The sequence below is a fragment of the Sciurus carolinensis genome, unplaced genomic scaffold (assembly GCF_902686445.1).
Source record: "Sciurus carolinensis unplaced genomic scaffold, mSciCar1.2, whole genome shotgun sequence".
Taxonomy (NCBI): domain Eukaryota; kingdom Metazoa; phylum Chordata; class Mammalia; order Rodentia; family Sciuridae; genus Sciurus; species Sciurus carolinensis.
Genome location: NW_025920199.1, coordinates 149,413 through 173,835, shown reverse-complemented (window position 1 = coordinate 173,835; position 24,423 = coordinate 149,413). Strand labels below are relative to the sequence as shown.

The 24,423-nt window shown below is 40.5% G+C and overlaps 1 pseudogene; it reads right to left on the bottom strand.

The window, feature by feature from the left end:
* Positions 1 to 1,996: 1,996 nt before the first annotated feature.
* LOC124974971 (peroxiredoxin-like 2A) lies at positions 1,997 to 2,655 on the bottom strand (annotated as a pseudogene).
* Positions 2,656 to 24,423: the final 21,768 nt, after the last annotated feature.

Here is a 24,423-nt window from a genome sequence, read left to right as displayed (position 1 = left end):
ACCAGTGAAACAGGATGTTGGGTGTTGACTGCTGAGGGCAGGGATGCAAACTGCTGCTTCGTGGATTTGGTGATGACTGAATTGGGATACATCTACAAACTCTGGTGGGGTTCTCCTCATTTTCCTTGAATGTCCAAACTCATGACAACTGGAACCAGTGAAGTTTTACTACTAAATGGAGGTGAGTGACTGCTGTGGTTCCTAGTGAGGAGAGGAGGGAGTGAATCACTGAGTAACATGTGATGGAGGCCAGGAAAGGGATAGTAAACAAAGAGAGATGTTCTGTGCACATTCCACCTGCTGAGCCTCACTTGGTTTGCTGCTGGTGCACAACTAGGCTGCACTGTGAAATTCACTTCATAGAAACTTCTAAGGGGACCTTGAACTCACCTTTTAAGGGCAGAAATTTCTGTCCAAACTCTTTTGACAGAAGGGTTCATCCTTTTGCACTCATTACTGCCTGTCTGACACAGAGCCCTCTGTGATAATATCAAATGTGTTTAGCAGCCTCTGAAATTTGCAGACTATAGCCTAGTGCCCCAGAACCTAGTACAAATATGCTGCTATAAAGTGAAGGTTTTGGATGATACAAGGGCCTGATTGTGACAAGATGAGCACAATTTTCCAGAGCATATCATCATCTATCATGTATCATGATGAAAGAGAGGAATGTTACAAAGCTTCAAAGCTGAACATGTAATAAGGATGAGTTCAGGACATTCTGTGGGGCAGTAAAACACAGGGGTGTTTGAGATGAAAACCAATGTCAGTGAACAGACAAAAAAAAAAAAAAATCATTGTTTATGGTTTCCCAAAAAACACAAGGACATTTTTTCAGTTTCAAACTACTATACCAATATGACAGGAAGGAATTTTGAGATCATCCTGTAAGCAACAATAATTACTGACCATAATTTAATTTGCAAATAACATTTATGATCTTGCAAATCCTTGGCTATTTCTTGTGGCTTGCAAGGGACAGATGATTACACATATGTTGATTTTGGTTTACTGGCACATGATTGGTGAAAAAAGATTTTCCTTCCGCCAGAGCACCTACATCCCAGCACTTGAATTTAAACAAGTTCATATTTGGAAATACAGTCCTAAATAATGGCTCTCAAAATAGTGCACCACAACATCAGAAATTTAAATAAAATCTTCTCTGCTAAAATACAAAAATGAAGACCCAATTTGGGTGAAACAAGAATTTTATAAACAGAAAATTTTAAAGAATAACTAATAGTGTGACAGGACATACTAAGCAGGAAAAACAGATAATAAAGCATTTCCAAAATTCAAAATCTTTTTTTAATAGTAAATATTTTTATTATTGGTTTTGTCAGAAAATCTTCTACAGTTAATTCCTGATGCATAATTATTATATCACTCCTGGAAAAACAAACATCTGAGGTTAGAATGGAGAACAATTAAGAGATTTCACTTTAAAATTTACATTCATCAAACTATCCTATAACACATCATTTCTCTGAGTATCACTTTGACTTTGTATGATAAAACATTAAAAGAAAGCACATATGCCAAAAGTCTTACATTCTCTAATTTTTAAGTCAATCATCAAATTTTTCTAGATCTTTTTCCTTTCTATTGCAGCACCATAGATTGAACCCAGGGCTTCCTACATGCTAGATAAGTATTCTACCACTGAGTTATACCTACAGACCCAAATTTTCTTAGATTTTTTAAGACATGAAAACAAAAATTATTTCAAATAATGCCACACAAACACCACACACATTTGTAATGAGGTGCACCATCCAACTTTAAGCCTCTTCTTTTCCAGGTCTTATCTAAAATAATCCTCACTAGTTTCTTGGAATTTTTTTATCAATCATATTTTGGGCCTATTTTGCTTCAATGGGCAGAAATTAAAATATGCTAATAATCTATAGTGAGAATATGGTAGAATAAGTGAGTTTCCTAAATTCTCAGGGGCATCAATAGAAACAATAATAAGCTGGGCAATTTCATGTGGTCATTTTTTCTCTGAGGCTGGTGTCTCTGATTTGATTATCCTAGCAGCTTCCAGAACAGAAAGTGGGTTTACTTTGTCTCCCAATTCTTTTTCCTGGTGCTCAATAAGAATGCCCTGCTTTTCTGGTTCCACCATAAAATCTCCCCCAAGGATGAAGCCTTCACCTTCTAAGTTTCTAGAGATGCCTCCATTCCAGGCCCAGAAGAAGTTGAACCACACACTCAGAAGGGAAAATCCCATAAACTTCATCTTGTGCCTTTGTGGACCAGAGAACTTTTTATTTTCATCTAGGATGATGTCTCCCTTGAAATAAGACTGAAAGTCCTTCATTTCAGTCCCATTCTTTTCCTTTATCACTGCATAGAGGGTAACACCCAGGTCATCCAACTTGGGTTTCAGGGAGGACAGGTTCATAGCTCCCTCTCTACGGGGAAAACACCCTGACCTCCACACAGCCATAATCACAGCTGCACTCTATTCCCATAGCTCCTTTGCTTTGAAAGTCCTCGGTTCCTTCTCCAGTGTTTTCAGGTCTATATCTTCCACATATGCCAGTGTTTGGACAGAAACATGTCTGTGTTGGTCAGGAAGAGTGAAAAGACAGCAGCCCCCAGGGCTTCTGAATCAATGGACCACATTCCCATGGTGAAGACACTTGGGTCCTGTGCTGCAATGGACCCCACCTCTATTGACGTCACAGGTCTCACTAGAGCACTGCATGCAATGCCAGTCACCAGGACTCCCTGTCTGGCCCTCTTCTCCTCAAATTCCTTTTTTTGTTCTTGTAATTACTTGTATCCACTGCTAATATTCCCCATACTTAATGTCTCTGATTTCATTCTTTCAATGTATTTCTTTCACATAGGGGTTTTTGTGTCATTCCTTACCCTACAAATCACAGTCAAATAATTCCTAGAATCATGACAAAGATAAAATCACCACATCCATCATGCAATTCCACACAAAAACTCTAAAGAACATCCATCAAAATAACAATTTCTATAAAATTCTACATTAGTACTGAGAGTGTACCTCAAATGATACAGGGAAACCAGGTTTTAAATTCCCACTGTGCCTCCCAAATAATATCAGCAGAAGCTTAAGGTTATATATTCAACCACAGTTCAAACAATTTTTTAAGAATATAATATCCATCCCAATGCAAAGCACAACAGACCGAGGAAATGGATGTCCAACTGCAGTTCTCTTTTCTCTTCACCTCTAGTTTTCCAGGTGACAATGCAGTTGACTTGGAAAACACCCAACTGTACATTACCACTTCATTTGAATGGAGGCTTTCAGTGTGCCCCAGAAGGTTACTCCCTTAAAAAGACTACTTCAGCTGACAATTTGAATTTTATAGCATTAAAACCTGGTGAGCATCTTCTTCTTTGAGATCTTGCTGATGAGATACCCACATCAGCATATCATGGGAATGATATAACCTATCAGTTCCTGAGAGTTGTCTCATCTACAGGAATACCTGCTCTTAGGAGATGAAGGACATGCGGGAAGACTGCTGAATGCCACCCCAACTTCACACCAAAAACTCTCATTGGAATGAGCTTCCACTTCAAACTGGTAGTTTTCACACTGTGTTCTATTCACTTGATTTAACAAAGGAGAAAATGCCAAGAAATTAGAGAGTTGGTATTATCTGCAAAGGCTCTGTAAGGTAGGTGACTGGATTCTCTTCTGGTCGGACCCTGTGAAATGGATTGAAGGAAAACCATCCCAAGGCAAAGCCGAACAACTTCTTAAGAATTTTTAATTGCAGTTTTTGGAAGAATCTTGAAAGAAACCTTGGTTGCATATCAAGAACCACAGTCCTGGGGGATATCACAAGAGAAAGATTTATTCCTGTTTAAGGGGGAAAAGGATGTAGCTGAACATTCAGCAGAAAATTATCCCAGTGATCCACGGGGGCCTGGGCATGAGGAGAGGCAGCCTCTTGTAAAATATTACAGAGATTTTGGGGATCATCCACAACTGAAACACAAGCCATTGCAATTGCCATCTACTCATTCCATTCTCACTCTTCCTATTACCCTGGCCTTTTCCTTTGAAACAGTCTAAGCAGCAGATATCTGGGAAAAATGCACAGCCCAGTGGAAGTGCTGTATCTTGGCAGTTACCTCAGGTAGTGATAGGCTGAGGAAAGAGATATTTAAGGGTACTTCAGGGGAAGCCATTTTCCCTACGTTAGGGAATGCCTAAGCAAGTTACATAGACCCTGTCTGTAAATACAAATAGGCAAGGGGAAGAGGAGATGGTTCATGTGATTTGTGATTCACAGCAAGACATTTCCTGGCAGAAAAAAAGGAAAAACAAAACACATCCAATTTTCACCCTTTGCATAGTTATATTTGCATCAATTTATCTCAAGATTTATTACAATATGATTAGTTGCAGAAAGTCATATCTATTCAACTCTCATTCCTTCACCTCCCTTCAAATTTCTACTGAACTGGTTTTGATCTTTCTAAAGGAAATACCTAACTTGGTTACCACTGCTCCTGGAAATGTAGAGCCAGATATGCCAGAGCTACAACATTTAAAGAGGAAGGGGTTGTCATTTGGCATACAGGCTTTGAAGGGTGGGGAGGATCCAGGCTGCAGTAAGGGAATGCACTATGCTTCTCTTCCCAGGGGGTTTGTCTGGGCTTTTCCAACACGGGTTTCAATGAATGACTTCCCTAACATCCTGGGTGTGCTGTCAATACCACCTAACATCACAGGAAGGAGGAACGAGAGCATGATGATGTCACGCTTCTCATGGCAACCAAAGACGATTTTGGTACTGGCCACATCAGACCAATATCAAGACAAGAACAGGCTTGGGTGTGATTGTAAGAGCATAGATGAACTGAGCAAGTCCCAGGGGACTGCTCTTTTTATGAAATGTTATCCTAACATTCTCACCCAGGAGCAGAGGAGCCAGGGTGTTTTGTGGGGCACAGACATGTGGACCTTTGATCAGACCACATACATCCAGGACAAGGGACCCCACTGAAGACTGACAGGCCTCAGTATCCTCCGGGAACCCTAGGTGGTGCAGTCCTCTTTTGAAAGCATGAAGCATCATGGCCCACCGATCACCCTGCCCCTGCTCTAAGCAATTCACCCATAGAAAGTCTAGTAGACCCGGGAGGGCGGAGGCTTCATGTGTAACCAAGTTTATTACTGTTCCCTGTGGAATTGACCTTGGAATGTGCTCCTGGAGGTGGAATCACAAGGAGTTCTGTAAGTCAGGAAAAAGACCAAGGGCCCTACCAGCAACATGGAATGATGCCTGTTGACAGCTCAGGTCAGGGGAGCATGCAGTGCATCTCGGGGGGTTAGGTGATGATTGAATTGGGAAACATCACACCATCACTGCAGGGATGCCCCTCCTTTCCTTGAATGCCCAAACATGAGACAGCTGGAAATGGGGAAATTTGAATTCTCAGTAGAGTTGGGTGCCTGCTCTAACCCCTAATGTGGAGAGGATGGAGTCACTCACTGAAAATGTGGGGTGGAGGCTAGGAGAGAGCCAGCAAGAGATGAGAGATATTCTGTATTCACTCCACCTGCCTGGCCCTATCTCCTTTGCTGCTGCCTTACAACTAAGCAGCACTCATGAATTCCCTTGGTATCAGTTTCCAAGGGACCCTTCAACTCACCTTTAGATACCAAATTATCTGGTCAATCTGTTTTCACATAAGGGTACATTTTTTAAATTCATTTTTATTGTAAACAAATGGGATACACCTTGCTTCTCTGTTTGCACATGAAGTAGAGGCATGCTGTTTTGTTATCAGACATTTACCTAGGGTAATAGTTTTTGAATCATTCTGTTACTTTTTTGTTTTCCCCCACCCCTCTTATTCCTCTATACAGTCCCTCCTTTCTCCATTCTTGCCCCCTCCAACCCCCCATTATGTGTTATCATCCACTTATCACCAAGATCATTCATCCTTTAATTTTTGGGGATTGGCTTATCTCACTTAGCATGATATTCTCCAATTTTAACCATTTGCCTGCAAATGTTTTTATTATTCTTTACAGCTAAGTAATATTCCTTTGTATATATATACCACAGTTTCTTTATCCATTCATCAATTGAAGGGCATCTAGGTTGGTTCCACAATCTGGCTATTGTGAATTGAGCAGCTAGGAACATTGATGTGGCTGTATCTCTGTAGTATGCTGATTTTAAGTCCTTTGGGTATAGGCCAAGGAGTGGGATAGCTGGGTCAAATGGTGGGTCCATTCCAAGTTTTCTAAGGAGTCTCCACACTGCTTTCCAGAGTGGCTGCACTAATTTGTAGCCCCACCAGCAATGTATGAGTGTACCTTTTCCCCCACATCCTCTCCAACACCTATTGTTTGTATTCTTGATAATCACCATTCTAATTGGAGTGAGATGGACTCTTAGGGTAGTTTTGATTTGCATTTCTCTTATTACTAGAGATGTTGAACATTTTTTCATATGTTTGTTGATTGCTTGTAGATCTTCTTCTGTGAAGTGTCTGTTCATTTCCTTAGCCCATTTGTTGATTGGGTTATTTGCATTCTTGGTGTAGAGTTTTTTGAGTTCTTTATATATTCTGGAAATTAGTGCTCTATCTGAAGTATGTGTGGCAAAGATTTTCTCCCACTCTGTAGGCTCTCTCTTCACATTACTGAGAGTTTCCTTTGCTGAGAGAAAGTTTTTAGTTTGAATCTATCCCAGTTGTTGATTTTTGCTTTTATTTCTTGTGCTATGGGAGTTCTGTTAAGGAAGTCTGATCCTAAGCCAACATGTTGAAGATTTGAACCCACTTTTTCTTCTATAAGATGCAGGATCTATGGTCTGATTTCAAGTTCCTTGATCCATTGTGAGTTGATTTTTTTGCAGGGTGAGAGATATGGGTTTAGTTTCATTCTGTTGCATATGGTTTTCCAGTTTTCCCAGCACCATTTGTTGAAGAGAGGCTATCTTTTCTCCATTGCATATTTTGGCACCTTTGTATCACATGAGAAAATTGTATTTATTTGGGTTTGTGTCTGTGTCCTCTATTCTGTACCATTGATCTACCTATCTGTTTTGGTGCTAATACCAACCCGTTTTTGTTACTATTACTTTGTAGTATAGTTGAAGGTCTATTATTGTGATATTTCCTGCTTCACTCTTCCTGCTAAGGAGTGCTTTAGCTATTCTGTGTTTCTTCTTCTTCCAGATGAATTTCATGATTGCTTGCTCTATTTCTGTAAGGTAGGTCGTTGGGATTTTAATTGGAATTGCATTGAATCTGTATAGCACTTTTGGTAGTATGGCCATTTTGACAATATTCATTCTGCCTATCCAAGAACATGGGAGATCTTTCCATCTTCTAAGGTTTTCTTTAATTTCTTTCTTTAGTGTTCTGTAGTTCTCATTGTAGAGGTCTTTCACCTCTTTTGCTAGATTGATTGCCAAGTATTTTATTTTTTTCGAAGCTATTGTGAATGGGGTATTTTTCCTAACTTCTCTTTCTGAAGATTCATCACTTATGTATAAAAATGCATTGGATTTATGAGCATTGATCATATCCTGCTACTCTACTGAATTTGCTTATGAGTTCTCAAAGTTTTCTGGTGGAATTTCCTGGTTCCTCTAAATATATAATTATGTCATCAGTAAATAGGGATAGTTTGAGTTCTTCTTTTTCTATTCATATCCCTTTAATTTCCTTGGTCTGTATAATTGCTCTGGCTAGAATTTTGAGGACAATGTTGAATAGAAGCGGTGAAAGAGGGCATCTCTGCCTTGTTCCAGTTTTTAGGGGGAATGTTTTCAGTTTTTCACCATTTAGAATGATATTGGTCATGTACTTAACATAGATGTCCTTTGCAATGTTAAGGAATGTTCCCACTCTCCCTATCTTTTCTAGTGTTTTGAGCATGAAGGGATGCTGTATTTTATCAAATGCTTTTTCTGTATCTATCACAATAATCATGTGATTCTTGACTTAAATTTTCTGGCCAATCTGTCTTCACATAAGGGTACATCTCGTTGACTCGACTACTGCCTGTCTGGCACAAGGACTTCTGTGAAAATGTCAAGGGTTTCTTTTACCAACCACTGGAGGATGCAGACTACAGGCCAGTGTCACATTCCTGATGCTCCAAAAAAGAGATATTGATGAATAAAACAAGTGCCTGATTGTGGCATGATGAGCACAGTTTAAAACAACATAATACCATTTTTCTACATGAATCATGCTGAAAAAGAGGAATCATACATAAGATCGAAGTTGAATATTCAAAAATGAAAAATTAAAGGACCATTTTGGACCACACAATGCAGAAGGTGGATGGAGAAGGAAGCCAACTATAGTGAAGAGACACTAAAGGAAATTGTCACTCGTAATTATCTCCCCAAAAATTCCAGGACATTTCTTCAGCTTGAAAATAGTATACAAATACAGCAAGAAGTAATTGTGAGATCATTCTGTAAGCATGAATAATTACTGACAATAGTAAAACTGGCAAAGAACATCAATGTCCTAGCAAATTTCTGGCTCTTTCCTGTTGCTTGCAAGATATGGTTGATTATACATGTGCTTATTTTACTTTTCTGACACATGACATATGAGGAAAGGTTTTTCTTACACCAGAACAATTACACAAAGCACTTAAATATAAAGAAGTACAAATTTGAAAATGTGCATCTGAACAATGGCTCTGTAAATAGAGAGTACACAAAAAATTCTAAAATTTAAACAAAAGGAAGTCTGCAAAAATACAAAATTGAAAACCCAATGTGGGCAAAGCCTGAATTAAAAATCATAAAATTTCAGAGAATAACTAAATGTGCAATATGAAATACTGAGCAATAGAAAGCAGATACTAAAGAATTTCCAAAGTTCAGAATCATTGTTGATAATTGCTTACACCTTCCAGAAACATGTCACATACCTACCTATTGTCTCTGATTTCATTCTTTCAATGTCAGATCTTCCAAATAGGAGTTCTTGTGTCATTCCTTACCTTAAAACAATTGTAGTTATGTGTTTGTTCAATGGTGAGATTGTTACCCTGGAAGAGAAAGTATTTCACAGTGTGAATAAGGAATCTAGGGTGTGTGGACTTCACAGAAGATTTTTCTCTGAACTTCTCAGAACTTTCTCACATTCATTCAGGAATGAACCATGTAGAGACCCAACCTTACAATGAGAGTACTTTCCAAGTTTGGGAATATATTTATTCTCTATATCAGTTTCCTTGTGAACTTGAGTACAACAGGCTACCCACTCAATTTGTTTTTCTAGTGTCTTTTATAGTGTCTTGGTGGTATATTATTCCAGTTTTTCCAAGTACATATTTTTAAAAATTTATGATATGAGTTCTTTACTAAGTAGCAATAGGGTCTAACAATTAATTTACAGAATGCTAAATGGTAATCCCAGATAGACAAAATCATGTTTTCTGAAACTTAATTTTAAAAACGTTTTTGTGTACATGTGTCCTTTGTGCATCCTACAGGACATATTTCCCAACCAGTACTCAGTCTGACCCTGGTCTAAGTATGCACCCTGGCCTTGCTCACACTCTGGGACTTGGCTCTGGTCAAATTCTGGTTCCTGGCCTTGGTCACTCTATGGGTCTTTCCTGTTCACATCTGTGGCATTCCCTGTGGGGTTGGAGGGTGAGGAGAAAGAATCAGGCAGGTTTTCAGGAGATCTTAGTGTGCTGAGAGGGTGGGAGTGCATCCCTCAATCCTCAATGAAGAGCTGTCGGTCTTGCTTTTTCCAGATCCCTCAGAACAGCAAGTGATTACCATGAAGGCCTTGCTTACACCTGCCCTGGTGTCCAAGGGAGCCTGGCTTACTCCAGAGTCTCCTGTTGCAACAATAGTCTCTGCAACAGCTCTGAGAGACTCAGTGCCACCTAGGGTGCTGGCCCTTGCAAACTGGGTGACTTCCTCAGCAGACAGTGGTGGGATTCAGGCCAAGGCATGCTCCAGAGTGCAGAGTTAGGAGGCTGGAATCAGTCTCAGTTGCCAGGACTCCAGTGTCCACAGAATCCAAGGTCTTGGGGAAAAGTAGGGCAAAGGCCAGGCCTCACCTGACTACATGACCCCTTCATCCAGCCTGAATCCTCTCTCCCTCTACTCCTGCACCTGTGGTGATGACTGGACTAGCTTGTCCACCCTCAAAAACTGCCCATTTTTTATTCAAAAGTGGTTGCCTCTCAGCAAACCATGTATCTGTTCTCTACTCAGAGACCCGAAGGCCCAGAAAGCATCAGTCCTGATCCCCGTTTGTGGGCTCCAGAGGCACTGGACAGAACAAGAAACCAGGAAGCTGGTTGTGCATTGCTCCTAGCCTGCCCAGTGGTCCCTGTCTTCTCACTGACCAACCATACCACTCATCTCCCCTCTTCCTCCTCTTTGGGAGAAATGGTGCACAGCCTCTCCACTCGCTGCTACTCTGTGGTCAAGGTGGGGTCCCTGTGACTCTAAGCACTTACCAGCACCTCTTTCCTAGCAAAGTTGGGCTCTTCTGCAATCAGATCCCTCACTCCACTCATCCTGGAGCCCTAGACTTGGAAGACTGGAATCTGAAGCCACCTCTCAATCCTAGTTGACTCTCACCCAGGGTCAGGACTCAACATTGTATTTGTCCCAACATCCCAGAGGTGGGACATCTACAAACACTTAAATTGAACAAGAAATATAACCCTTGTGATGTATTCAAAATGTCATTTGCGTTTTTATTATATTCACAGAATTGGAAACTTCTTAAGGTAAAGGGACTTTCTGAACTTCAGTGCCCTGGGAGAAATCACATCCCAGCTCATCCTTCTGCTAATATGCATTCCTCTTCTCCCCAAGAGTTGGGATTCTCTGGTCATGATGACAAACCACCAGAGCACTTTATGTATGTGCAGTGACTGACATGTGAGTTCAGTGTGCCCATGTGTGGTTGGAGCAGAAAATCTCCCCTATCACACTGCCTGTGAATGCCAGGTATTGGTGTTCAGGTCCAGTCATTTGGTGGAGAGGGATTGACTCACCTGTGTGTAGGTGCCCTCTGAACTCACCTCCCAGGAGACAGAATTCCTGAGAATTTGACAGCAGTATCCCCCACCGATGGTTTCAAACTATACATGGTGAGGGCCACAGCCCTATTGTAGCCCCAGCATGGAGTCAGAAGCTGTGCTGAGCCTCAGACATAGCCTGTAATGTGTAACGGCCTTTGCCTTGGGTCAGAAAAGACCTTTGGTGAGCTTTTCACAAGGTAAAATGTCCCTGTAGCCTCTGCTCTAACTCTGGGCACAGTGTGGGTGTCAGCAAGCCACACCAAACATGTGGCTCATTTATTGTAAGCCTGTGGACACATAGGGAGTGTCCAGGGGTTAGGAGAAAACCAGAAAAATTATGAGTTAGTCTGGGATCAGCTAGGACTCTAGGGGACTGAGGCCAAAACTGTGGCTGAGTTTGTAAACACCAAGCTTCAAGTAGTTTAGTCTGAGGGGTGAATACAGCAGCCTGGTAAAGAATACTGGCACTTATCCTTCTTTTGAGCAGAAAGTGTGACTCCAGGGTTCAGAGGAACACACCCTTCCCAACTGCACATTGTTGCAACATGTGCAGGGCCATGTTTGCTGCACATGAGCAGTCGTTTCTAAAGCTAGTCTATGCCCTGCAGGCCTGGAGGCTCAGCATCCTCTCCAGGACCCACAAATGAACAATTCATATTCAAAGAGTAGCAAAGTAATGGAGAAACAGAAACAAATTAAACATTATAAAGAAATCAAAATGGAAATAATTAATAAACATCTCTTTACATTAACATGGAAAGTAAATGATCTCAACTTTCCAATTAAAAGATACAGATAGGCAGAATGCACTAGAAAATAAGACACAATTATGTATTGTTTACAAAGGAAACACTTTATAGGCATCAAGAATCACAGAAAATGAAAATTGATACAACATGTGAAGGGAACCAAAAACAGCAGGAGTATCTACTCTTCTATCTGACCAGCAGGCTTCAAAACAAAATTAAACAAAAAAGTCAAGAAAGTTCATTTCATAAGGAACAGGGAAAATTCAACATTCACATGTAACAATGAGAAGTAATTATGGCCCACCCTTGGGTGCAACTAATTACCTAAAAGGAACATTGCTTGAATCTCAACCTCAGAGAAACCCCAGTAAAATACTACTAGGTTCAGCACAACTTTCTCAACAATAGTTGGGTCATCCAGAAAAAATACAGCAAAAACACTTTGGACCTGAAAAATATTACAAATCAACAGGATTTAACAGACATCTAAAGAATATTTTATCTCACAACAGCTAAATAAAGTTTTTTCTCAGAAGTTCTTGGAAACTTCTCTGAAATAGACCATATTTTAGGTCATAAGGTGACAATTAGAAAATAAAAATTGATATAATTTCTTACTTTCACCAAATAATAATGTTATGAAATTAGAAATAGCATGAAAAACATACCAGAACCACAGACACACCACAGATATTGAAAAATGCACTTTTGAATGATGAATTTGTGATAGAAGAAATCAAAGTAGAAATTTTAAAATGCTCACAGGGAAATGAGCAGAATGAAACAGAGACTGTGGGACATTGTTGGGGCAGTTATAAGAGTTTATACCCCTGAGTGTCTTCGTAACAAATCAGAAAAATCTCAAAGAAACAAGCTAGTCATGCATCTCAAGGTCCTTGAGAAACAAAAGTCAACCAATCCAAAGCTAACAGAAGGAAGTAAATAATTAAGATAAGAACCAAAATCAAGTCACAGTAAAAACTCTAAAGAATGTTGAAATAAATAACTGTTTTTTTTTTTGAAAAGAAAAACAAGCTTGATAATCTCAGAGTCAATACAACCAGAAGCAAAAGAGAGAAGACCCAAAGTCAATAAAGAAAGAGATAGAAATGAAGAAATCATCATGGACACCATAGAAATCCAGTGGTTCACTGGGGACACTCTTGTAAACTTACACTATAAAAATACTGGAAAACCTAGGGGAAATGAATGCATTTCAAGGCACATACAACCTACCAGAATAGAATCAAAAGAACAAAGAAAACCTAAATAGACCACCAACTTGCAATGGAATAGAAGCAGTAACAAGAAGACTTTCAACAAAGGAAAACCCAGGACCAGAGGAACTCACAGCTGAATTCTACCAAATCTTTGAAAAACTAATTCCAGTGCTCCTAAAGTAATTTCATGAAGTAGAAATGGATGGGACATATTCAAATTCATTCTATGAAGTCAAATGAAATAAGAAAGCATCAAGAAATGAAAACCACTGACAAATATTTACAATGAACTTAAATGCAAAAATCCTTAATAAAGTACTAGCAAAGCATATTTAGCAACATATTGGGAACACTGTACACCATTACAGACTGGTTGGATCTAAGGTTTGTTAGAATGGTTTAACACAAAAATGTCAATAAATATAATTCATCACATATACAGAAATAAGAACAAAAATTATATAGTCACCTCAAAATATGCAGAGAAACATTTCAACAAATCTCAGCATCCATTTATGATAAAATTCCTGATATCCTAGGCACAGAAAGAACTTTCCTCAACATCATAAATGCTATATTCAACTAACACAAGCACACCTCATAGTAAATGGGGAAATACTGAAAATTTTTCTTTCAAATCTAGAACAAGACAAGGATTTCCATTCTCACCACTCCATTTAAATATAGTGCTAGGAATGCTATCTAGAGAAGGTAGGAAAGAGAAGGAAAGAAATGGGAATAAAAATAGGGCAAAGAAGACATCAAATTAGGACTGTTTGCAAAAAACTGCTGCAGCAGAAGTTGAAAAATTTCAACAAAGTATCCCTTTCCAAAATCAACATACAAAAATCAACAGGTTTTCTGTCTACCAACAATGAATCTGATGATAACAAAATTAGGAAAACAGTGGCATTCACAATAAACTAAGAAAAAAAGAAAGAAAGAAAGAAAGAAAGAAAGAAAGAAAGAAAGAAAGAAAGAAAGAAAGAAAGAAAGAAAGAAAAGAAATGGAAGGAAGGAAGGAAGAATTGAGAACAAATCTCACCAAGGAGGTGAAAGATCTCTGAATTTAAAGTTATACAACATCAAAAACAATTGAAGGAGACACATGAAGATGTAAATTCTTTCCATGTTCAGAGAAAGACATAATTGATATTGGTAAAATTATCATTTTACCAAAACAATACACAGATTCAAGTCAATCTCCATCAAAATACCCATGACATTCTTCACAGAAGTAGAAAAGAAAGTCCTAAGCTTCATTTAGACAAATAAAGGAAACCAAAGAGCCAAAGCAAATCCAAGTTGAAAAACAATGCTGCAGGCACCATGTTACATCATTCATATTACTGTACAGCCCTATCTAATAAATCTACATGATACTGTCCTAAAAAAAGGCACCCACACCAATGGCCCAGAATAGAAGACACACAACACACCCATCAACAGTCATGTTATCCTTGACTCAGTTGCCAAAAACTGGCATTGGAGAAAAGGCAGGCTTTGTTACCAGTGCTGCTGGGAAACTGGTTATCCATAGTTGACAGATGAGCCTGTACATTATCTCTCACCCTGCACCATAATCAGTTCAAAGTGGATGCAAGACTTTGGAATTAGACTAGAAACGATGTGACTCCTACAGGAAAACCTAGTGGCAACACTCCCACTTTAAGACACAGACCCATCTTTCTCAGTGGGAACCCAAAATGCAGAAAATACTACCAAGAGTCAATAAATGGTATGACTTAAAGTTAAAAAGCTTCTGTGCAGCAAAGAAATAATTGAGACTGTGAAGAGAGAACATGACATATGGTAGAAAATCTTTGCTAGCTACTCTTCTGATAGAAGAGTAATATCTAGAATGTATAAAGTACTTAAAGACTTAACATCAACCTCTGCCTCTGAATGAGCTGTTAGTACATGGGAAAATGAATTAAACACTCCTCAAAAGAAGAAATAGAGATAGCTGGCAAGTATATGAAAATGAGTTCAACAACATTAACTAGGGAAATGCAAACCAAACCTTCACTGAAAATTTTTCTTGCTCCAGTTGGAAAGGAAATCATCAAAAGCAGCGTGAACTGGTCTCTGTGTTGCACAACTGTAATCCCAGCAGCTGGGGAGGTTGAGGTAGTAGGATGGTGAGTTCAAGACCAGTCTAAGTAAAATTGAGGCTGCCAGCAATTCAGTGAGACCCTGTCTCTAAATAAAATACAAAAAGACTGGGGATGAGTTCACTGGTTGTGAGTGCCCCTGGGTTCAATTTCATGTAACCACACACCCAAAAAAGAAAAGAATGCAACAGTTTCAAAGGCTAGAGAGGCTGTGGAGAAATAGGATACACCTGTAGTGTTGGTGGGAATGTAAAGTAGCACAATCACTGTGGAGCTTTCTCAAAAGACTATGACCCGGCTATAGATACATCAAGATTCATCCTCAAAATTAAAGTCAGCACACTGTAGCAATACATGCACACCCAAGTTAATAGCAGCACAATTTACAATTGCCACACCTAGGAACCAGCCTAGGTGTCTGACCACCAATGGGTGAAGTCAGATCAAATGGGTATGTAGATACAATGTAGATTTATTCAGCCATGAAGAAAATTATATCACATCATTTTTAGGAAAATGGCTGGAACATGAGAAATTATGTTAAATGAAATAAGCCAAACTCAGAAGGTTAAGGTCCATGTTCTCTCCACATTCCAAAGCTGGAGGTAAAACAGGAGAAAGGTGGGGATGTCAGAAATCCAAGGGAGATCAGTAGTGAAGGGGACCAAGGAATGGGGACATTGCTGGGGAGTGTTGCTGGCCGAGGACATGGCTGCACTGTCTGCACATGCAGGTGTGTAGTAAAAATTCCATCATGGTGCACATCTGTGACTCCAACAGAAGGAGGAAGAAGTAAGAATGCCCAAGGGGAGGCTGGAGTGATGGCTTTAGCATTCTTCCTTTCTCATTGGTGCACCTGACCTCTGAGTATCAGGCCAGAGCTCATGGGGGCCAGGTCATGTGCACCTAGAGGAGGGGTCTGGCCATGCCCTTGACCCTGACCAGGGCACTCAGGGAAAAAATAAGGAGAGGTAAGGGCAGCAGCCCCAGGCACATTTCTGGTCACACACTTCACAGGCTTTAGTTGCTGGCCTTGGTGAGGCACACCCATCATGTCCTACCCAGGTGCTAGTCACAGTGCGTCCTCTTCTGTCCTGGACCCAGGCCAGTGCCTAGACTGGGCCACTGGTGCTCCTGCCCTTGATGCCGATGGCTTCCTGTAACTTTGCTCACTCTTCCCCATGCCAGGCACCAGCTATATATGCCTTTTCCTCTCTGCCTTGGTATCAGCCTTGCCCCTTCTAGAAACTTCCTGGGTGGCTAGCTGAGCTTTAGCCACAGCACTGTGGCAAGGTCCAGGACATTGCCTAACAATTTTTAGCAGGTGCTTCCTGCATCATCTTCTCAAGGGTATCTCTTTTTTATACTTATGGATGACTTTTACTTTAAAGGAATGATACAGTCCAAGAGCATGGGGAAAATATATGTCTCTGGAGGAATCCAGACATGGCAGGCACAGGCTGCTGAACATTTCCTGTCTGGGGCACCCATGATAATCTTCTCTCTAGCAAGAAACTTTGTGCACACGTGCAGTACATCTGCGTCCAGAGAAAACAGGTCTCGTGTCTGGATCAGAGGCTTTTGTTGAGAGGTAGTCACATAGAGGCATCGTGATACAGGATGCTCTCAGTCACTGAAACTTAGGCTCCCAGTGATAAAGGCAGACACACAAGAAGCATGCTGATATATGTGCATGGCAGTCCTGACAGACTGCAATGATCCAGTCCATTGGACAGGTGTACAAGAGAAGACCGTCAAGCATGACCATCAGACCATTCTGAGGGCACATTCCCAGGGTGGGCCAAAGGCCAGTCCTGAGTGCAGGTTTCCTTGAAGAAAAGCAAGGACAAAAAAGCAAGACACACTCAAGAACATTTTCCTCACCATCCACATGGGCCACTTAAAATTCAAAACTTTCCATTAGATGGGACATTGATTATGTAAACTCAAGACCACATTCAGTCATGGCTGAACTGAGATTTGACCTGTGGTGCTTTTATGCTCACCTGTGTTGTGCTTCCTTCTAACTATCAGCTCCTGGGGTGTTGAGCATTTAGAGACTACCCATCCACTGGTGTGAGGAAACACCTTGTAGACTAAAATTAGTCTGAGCCTTCTGCCATGCTTCTGGGGGAATACGAAGATGTATTTGCTCATACTTATCCCACCCGTCCATGGCCTTTTTCTTTACCTACATAGTTTCTCCAGGAGTGTGTGTCTATAAGGTCATTGCAACATTGATGGTTGTTACATTGTTGTTGCTTATGCATAAATGTATTTAGAGACAGTGCACTTTTGGGGGATGTGGAGAATCATGGATCAATCATAGTAGAACACACTTGTGATCAAAACCACTCAAAAGGTACAGACAAGATCATCACAAATCTGAGGCTAGTCTAGCCAACTTATCAACACACGTCTCATAATAAAATATTCTGAGGAGAAGCTCAGGGGCAGAGTACTTGCCTAGAATGTGTGAAACTTGTGTTCAATTTCCCCCCACCCCTGCTTAAGAAGAAAAAATTGTGGAGGCTCTAGATTTTAATTTGCTACTGGTACTACTTATTTTAAAAGGAAAACTGAAAAGAAATATGTTGCAAATTATCAGGGTTATAGAAGTCGGATCTTTTAAAATCCCTCAAAAAAAAAAAAAAAACAGGCAAGCATTTTAATCCAATTTTAAGTTAACAAGAAAAGAAAAAGAAATATATGCAAAAGTCTGGCAGGTAATATACTGAAGTCCCAAATGTTCATTATTCTGATTAAACAGGTACACTCCATAACCAATCTTGACTTAATAAGAATTTCATCCAGTATTCATCTGTACCCTAAAATATCAGCATTGTTTAAAATGCACAGACACTTTCAGTATTTCATGTAAAATATAAGGCTTCCTGAAATTGGGATCCTTCTGCCTCAGCCTTGTGGCTGGGGTGATGGGTGTGGCCAGGAGGAGAAGCCTCAGCAGCAGGTTTTGGCTCGATTTCAACCATGCTGGGTCTGGCTTCTGGGGAGTGGTGGAAGACTGCCCTGTCTACATCACTTGCTACTGGTGCCTGGCCTTTTGCCCAGGCTAGTGGTGAAGCCTCCTGGGCTTGCAGACACCTTCCACAGTCTCCCAAGAGAAGTGGTTCACCTGAGAGTTCTGCTGTCTTCATGTGCCCCCGACAGTAGAGGAAGCAAACCTCTTGTGTCAGGGCAGTGTCACCAAGACAAGTAGTGGTTTTACCTTTAATGAAGTTTATTTAATACAAAGGAAAATGGCACGTAAGAGGATTTGAAGAGACCTTCGTGTTTGCCAAGCTATGAACTGACTCAGGAGGAGAGGCTAAAAATTCTTTAAAACTCCATCACTGGGCAGGTGTCACAGGCCTGTAATCCCCAGTCACAGGGAGACTGAGGTAGTGAGATACAAGTTTGAGGACAGCCACAGAAACTTCAAGATCTTGTCTCAAAATAAAATGCCACTAGGCAAGAAAGATCACTGAAATCAATTCTCAGTATGAGTCAATTAAATAAATAAAATAAAAAATAATCCAGGTAGAAACCTTCTGGAGCTGAGTTGGTGGCAGTGCTGCCAAACTGGTAAGTTCAAGATGCTGGTGGACCCAGGGGGCTTCAGGGACTTGTGACAGTAGTGGCAGAAATCCCAGGCCTTGGTGGTTGCAGGCCTGCTTAAGAAAACTCTTCAGAGCCTGGAAAGTCAAAGGAATTCCTCAACTGGAGGACAGAGGCTACTGATAGCAGCCCTGTTCCAGACTCTGGACCGAAGTCCGCAGCCCCTGTGGTGCACAATAAGGGACAGTGTCCACACCCTGCCTCTTGCAGAAGAGCCAGACACCGAAGGGAATCCAGAGTGTTGTCTCCTGCTAGGGATTCCCCTGGTCACCACTGGGAGAGGAGAGAGGGGATTAGGGCAGGTGGAATCCCTGGGTGACCAAGGAGTCTTTCCTTCCTCAAGACCTAGATGCTGGCCAGGATCCAATCCCCAGGACCTAGATGAACAGGCACAGAAAGACAGAGCTGTCTGTCAGTCCTAAAGTGAGAGTGTTGGATAAGGATGAAGTGTAGGTAGACTCAGGACTCAGAAGACAGAAGAATAGGCAGAAAGCAGACTGCCCTAAACCTGGCTCCAGGGAGAACCACAGGAAGATTTGTATGAAGCAAACAGAACTGTGGTCACCTCTTTTCTCTGTGTTCAGCAGAGAGCAGAAGCTGTCAATTCTAGACTAAAGAGTTTCCATACCATTGCTCAAGGGACTGAATAATTATGGGTGATGAGCCATGCCCAGGGTTTCCTACATCTTTCTGAAGAGTGGATGGAGGAATATATTTAAGTATTTTCAGGATCTTCTCTGATATAGTCTGCTCCCTTTTGAACAAGATAGGAAAATTCATAGGACTTCTGAGATAGGCACAATGCACACCTTCAAAATACAGTGTGAAATATGAACCAAAAACAATTTTTGATCATCATGGATTTCATTTTCAGATTTTGAAATAGGACCATTTCAACCAAACCTGAGGTCACTAAAACTTTGACCCAAGGGATTCTCTCTAAAGGTTCTAAAACTTCTGAGTTCTATAGGATTAGAACCCCTCTTTCAAAAGACACTTAGTGTCATTCAATTCCTATGGGGAATACCGCTTGCACACAGATACTAGGTTTTCCCTGAATATATTTTGGAGTGACACTTACCCTGCAGGACCCTGTCTCCTCTGTGTCCTCTGGGTAAGTGACCCTCATCCAGCAGTAATCAATAGACTCTTGGACCTCTGGGTGAGTGCTGCTCATTCAAGAGTGCTCATTCTCTTCTGGACCATGAGCTAAGTTCCCATAACTAATCTTATCTTAGCCTTCTCTGACTCCTGTGTGTGATCATAGATAGCATAGTATTGCTCAGTCTTTTCTGGTTTGTATCTTAATCTCATGTACTCTACCATTCCTCATGGTCTTTTGAGTCCTATGTATTAGAGTCCATCTCCCACCAATGCTCAGTGTTCTATGGGTCCTTTCCTTATTCTCCCCATCTACACCATTATTGAGGGTACCCTGAGTCCTGTGGGTGGCCACCACTCTCATTCCAGTGCTCGTGCTGTGGGTATTGTGGGTGGGCACAAGTTGGAATCCAGTGCTCAATCTCCACTGAGCCCTAGGCAAATAGGTTCTATTAGTAAAATCTCTGGGCAAGATCCATTATGGCTAATGTAAGTATAACGTATCTGGCTTTATTTACATGTCCACACAAACACTACTGTGGAAACTAGGAGAGATGTGAATACTTTCACTTTCCAACATGCTCAATAGGCCTTTATGTGCTGACATGCAGACAGGTTCCACAACAATACCTGAAAACCCAAGACAATTTTAAAGGGTATCAATGCTCACAGCACTGAAGACCTTATTGCACCACTCATTATCCACCATTTCCACACATTTCATAAGTGGTTGAGTTCTCATGGACGATGTAGCCTGCCCAGGATTTCTGTCATCATTTTGAAGAGTGGATATAAAATATATATTTAAGTATTTTCAGGATCTTGTCTGATTTGTCACTGTCTGCACACTTTAGACAAGAGAGGAGACTTCCTATTACTTCTGAGTCAGGCAAAATGCACATCTTCAAAGCACAGTTTGAATTGTGGTCAAGGACAATTTTCCATCATTATGGAGAACTTTTTCAGATCTTTGAAATGAACCATTTCAAACATACCTGAGATCACTAAAAGTTAGGTCCAAGGGATACTCTCCAAAAGATTCCAAAAACTCAGAGCACTATAGGTGAGAATCCCTATCCTAAAAGACCTCTGTCTTCTCTGGAACCTGTAGTCAAGCATGCTACTTCTAACTTTGTTCTATCTTCTCTGGGTTCTGCTCTAAACCTCCTCTCAACCACCATTGCTTAGGGTCTTATAAGTCCTCTGGGTAAAGCTCCCTCTCCTACATCTGCTCATTCTTCTCTGGGTCCTGCCCTAAATCTCCCCTCATCCGCCATTGGTCAGGGTACTCTGAATCCTGTGGGTGACTGCTCCTCATACAGTAGTTCTCTGATTCCTCTGGGTCCTCTTTGAGATAAACCCTCTTGTAATATGGCTCAGCCTTCTTTGATTAAGTCGCTAAGTAAGCCAATCATGTCCTTAATCAGTCTCCTTTGTGCCGTGTGGGTGAGTGTGCCTCATCAAACATCACTCAGTCTTCTCTGTTTCTTTTTTCTGAGTTTCCTAAAAATTCCTTGCTCATTTCTCTCTGGGTCTTTTTTGTGAGTGCCCCTCACTTAGAGTGCTGAGTCGTCTCTCTGACCTCTTCTAGGATCCCCAAGGAAACCTTGTTCAGACTCCTCTGGGTCCTGTGGGTGAGTGTCCCTCACTTGACAGTGCTCAGTCTTCTCTGTGTCCTCTCCTTAATCTCTTTTCACACACCATTTCCTATTGTGATCTGAGTTCACTGGTGAACGCCCCTCGCCCACAAATGTTCAATTTTCCCATAATATTTATTTGAAGTGCCACTTGCTCTCAAGTACCATGTCTCCTCTGTGTCCTCTGGGTGAGCACCCCTTACCCAGTAGTGCTCATCCTTCTTTATGCCATGTGCTAAGTTTTCATAGCCAATCTTTTCTCAGCCTCTTCTGGATCCTGTGTGTTATAAGTAGCATAACATTTCTCAGATACTTCTGGTTTCTTTCTTTTTTTTTATTGTAAACAAATGGGATACATGTTGTTTCTCTGTCTGTACATGGCGTAAAGGCATACCATTTGTGTAATCATAAATTTACATAGGGTAATGTTTGAATCATTCTGCCATTTTTTCCCTTCCCCCCCAACCCTCCCCCCCTCCCCTCCCTCTACACAGTCCTTCCTTCCTCCATTCCTGCCCCCCTCCCTAAACCCAACTCCAACCCCAACACTAACCCTTCCCACCCCCCATTATGTGTCATCATCCACTTATTAGCGATATCATTCGTCCTTTGGTTTTTTGAGATTGGCTTATCTCACTTAGCATGATATTCTCCAGTTTCATCCATTTGCCTGCAAATGCCATAATTTTATCATTCTTTATGGCTGAGTAATATTCCATTGCATATATATACCACATTTTCTTTATCCATTCATCAATTGAAGGACATCTAGGTTGGTTCCACAATCTGGCTATTGTGAACTGAGGAGCTATGAACATTGATGTGGCTGTATCTCTGTAATATGCTGATTTTAAGTCCTTTGGGTATAGGCCAAGGAGTGGGATAGCTGATTCAAATGGTGGTTCCATTCCAAGTTTTCTAAGGAATCTCCACACTGCTTTGAAGAGTGGCTGCACTAATTTGCAGCCCCACCAGCAATGTAAGAGTGTACCTTTCTCCCCACATCCTCGCCAACACCTGTTGTTGCTTGCATTCTTGATAATTGCCATTCTAATTGGGGTGAGATGGAATCTTAGGGTGGTTTTGATTTGCATTTCTCTTATTACTAGAGATGTTGAACATTTTCCCATATGTTTGCTGATTGCTTGTAGATCTTCTTCTGTGAAGTGTCTATTCATTTCTTTAGCCCATTTGTCAATTGGATTATTTACATTCTTGGTGTACAGTTTTTTGAGTTCTTTATAGATTCTGGAGATTAGTGCTCTATCTGAAGTATGATTGGCAAAGATTTTCTCCCACTCTGTAGGCTCTTTCTTCGCATTGCTGATAGTTTCCTTTGCTGAGAGAAAGCTTTTTAGTTTGAATCTATCCCAGTTATTAATTCTTGCTTTTATTTCTTGTGCTATGGGAGTCCTGTTGAGCAAGTCTGGTCCTAAGCTGACATGTTGAAGCTCTGGACCTACTTTTTCTTCTATAAGATGCAAGGTCTCTGGTCTGATTCCGAGGTCCTTAATCCATTTTGAGTTTAGTTTCGTGCATGGTGAGAGATATGGGTTTAGTTTCATTCTGTTGCATATGGATTTCCAATTCTCCCAGCACCATTTGTTGAAGAGGCTATCTTTTCTCCATTGCATATTTTTGGCCCATTTGTCTAGTGTGAGAAAATTGTATTTATTTGGGTTTGTGTCCATGTCCTCTATTCTGTACCATTGATCTACCTTTCTATTTTGGTACCAATACCATGCCGTTTTTGTTACTATTGCTTTGTAGTAGAGTTGAAGATCTGGTATTGCGATACCCCCTGCTTCACTCTTTCTGCCAAGGATTGCTTTAGCTATTCTGGGTTTTTTATTCTTCCAGATGAATTTCATAATTGCTTGCTCTATTTCTGTAAGGTACATCATTGGGATTTTAATTGGAATTGCATTGAATCTGTATAGCAGTTTTGGTAGTATGGCCATTTTGACAATATTAATTCTTCCTATCCAAGAACATGGGAGATTTTTCCATCTTCTAAGGTTTTCTTTAATTTCTTTCTTTAGTGTTCTGTAGTTCTCATTGTAGAGGTCTTTCACCTCTTTTGTGAGATGATTCCCAAGTATTTTTTTTTTTGAGGCTATTGTGAATGGGGTAGTTTTCCTAATTTCTCTTTCTGAAGATTCATTGCTTATGTATAAAAATGCCTTAGATTTATGTGCATTGATCTTATATCCCGCTACTTTACTGAATTCACGTATGAGATCTAACAGTTTTCTGGTGGAATTTCCTGGTTCCTCTAAGTATACCATCATATCATCAGCAAATAGGGATAGTTTGAGTTCTTCTTTTCCTATTTGTATCCCTTTAATTTCTTTGGTCTGTCTAATTGCTCTGGCTAGAGTTTCAAGGACGATATTGAATAGAAGTGGTGAAAGAGGGCATCCCTGCCTTGTTCCAGTTTTTAGTGGTAATGCTTTCAGTTTTTCACCATTTAGAATGATATTAGCCATGGGTTTAGCGTAGATGGTCTTTACAATGTTAAGGAATGTTCCCACTATCCCTATTTTTTCTAGTGTTTTGAGCATGAAGGGATGCTGTATTTTATCAAATGCTTTTTCTGCATCTATTGAAATAATCATGTGATTCTTGACTTTAAGTCTATTGATATGGTGAATGACATTTATTGATTTCCTGATGTTGAACCAACCTTGCATCCCTGGGATGAAACCCACTTGATCATGGTGCACTATCTTTTTAATATGTTTTTGTATGCGATTTGCTAAAATTTTGTTGAGAATTTTTGCGTCGATGTTGATTAAGGATATTGGTCTGAAATTTTCTTTCCTTGATGTGTCTCTGTCTGGTTTAGGAATCAGGGTAATATTGGCTTCATAGAATGAGTTTGGGAGAGTTCCCTTCTCTTCTATTTTATGGAATACCTTGAGAAGTATTGGAATGAGC